Below are 1,645 nucleotides of genomic sequence, written 5' to 3'. Positions count from 1 at the left end.
CGTCGACGTCCGTCCTCGGCTTCCGCGCCGCCGGTGAACAGTGCCGCGATCCAGATCCGGTTCGGGATGTACAGTAAACCCTAGGTCATTTTCGTCCAAGTCCCAAAATTTCAGATCCAAGTTGCCATGTTCGTAGCTCCGTAACTTTGCATCCGTAACTCCGATTCATGCATATAGCATATCAAAATGTTCATTTTAGAGAGTACATCATTTCATTCCATTGCATCATTTTCATTTGAGTTTATCTTGATACCCGAAATGCTGTTAGAAGAGGGCTACTTGAGATAATTGTCAGATCTGCTACTCCGTTTAGGTTTTTGTCATTTTTGCCATGATTAATGTGTGCATGATATGCCCTGATGCTCTATATGTGTTATGTTAAGGGTTTTGTCATCTTTCCAGAGGTGCAACCCATATATTTTTGTGATGTGTGTGGTGACTAGTGCAAGCTTGCAAAGTGGTGCACTTAGTAATTCTGTTTTCAGGGACTTAGCAATTTCACTAAGTCCTGGAGCTGTTTATCTCATGATGCCATATGTTCATGTTGTTTCCTAGTGATCCGTGCCTATTTTGAGGATGATCAGTAAGGATGTTTTGTTAATCTTGTAGTTCTCTATCCATCCATGTCTTTGTTTGCAATTATGGAGCACCTTAGCTTGAGTCAATCGAGCTTTACTTTTGCTACTTTGTGAATCTGGGCAGATTGTCAACTTGTTTGCAATTTTTGCCGATGATGTTGTAGTTGATCCGTGCATGCTATGCTATTGTTCTTGCCATGTCTAGCTTGCATTTTGTGCCTTCTTAATGGGTGTATGCTTGTCTTTTCATGACTTGCACCATAGTGAGTGCATCGAGCTCGTAAACATGCCTACTTGAGTTATATTTCAGCATGTGTCAGTTTTCACTAAGTCCAAAAACTGATTATGTTTTTGCTATGTTCACATGCTTGCAATTGTATTTTTTGATCCCTTTTGGCTCAAGGTCACTAAGGGACTTTTGTTAAGCTCTTTGAGTAGCTTCATGCCATGCTTTACTTTTCCATGTTCAGGCCCTGTAGTATATAGTTTTGTTGCTCCAAAGAGTGCTACCTGATCTGAAATTCCAGACAAGTGTTAATTTCACTAAGTCTGAAATCTGTTTGCCATATGCATTTTTGCCATACTTGTTTGAACCTGTTAATGGATGAATTGGCCGTAGCTCAGTGCTAGACTTTTGTTAAGCATCTTGTGTGCATCCCTGACATGTATTTTGTTGTCATGTTTGGGTGCTGTAGCATGTTCATCTCATTGCATTTAGATGGCTACTTGCTGTAAATCACAGACCGGTGTCATTTTTGAATCGCTTGCCATTTCCAAACCGTAACTCCGATTCCGACGTTCTTTATATCGTTTTCAAGCGATTTCATCTCATCTTTCCAGTGGCACACTTGGTTTTCCAAGTTGAGGTCAGGTTCATGCATTTCCTGTCATATCTTGCATTTCGCATCCCGCATAGCATACCATCTTTGCATTGCGTTGTTTGAGTTTGCACGTGGTTGATTGTGTCCTTGTTGCTTGTTTGTCTTGTTTGGGTAGATCCGGGAGACGAGTTCGCTAACGAGGATCCCGTTGAGTTTGCTTTTGAGGATCCAGTCAACTCTGACAAC

This window comes from Triticum aestivum, chromosome 1A, assembly GCF_018294505.1.
Source record: "Triticum aestivum cultivar Chinese Spring chromosome 1A, IWGSC CS RefSeq v2.1, whole genome shotgun sequence".
NCBI classification, from domain to species: domain Eukaryota; kingdom Viridiplantae; phylum Streptophyta; class Magnoliopsida; order Poales; family Poaceae; genus Triticum; species Triticum aestivum.
This window is presented reverse-complemented; position numbering follows the sequence as displayed.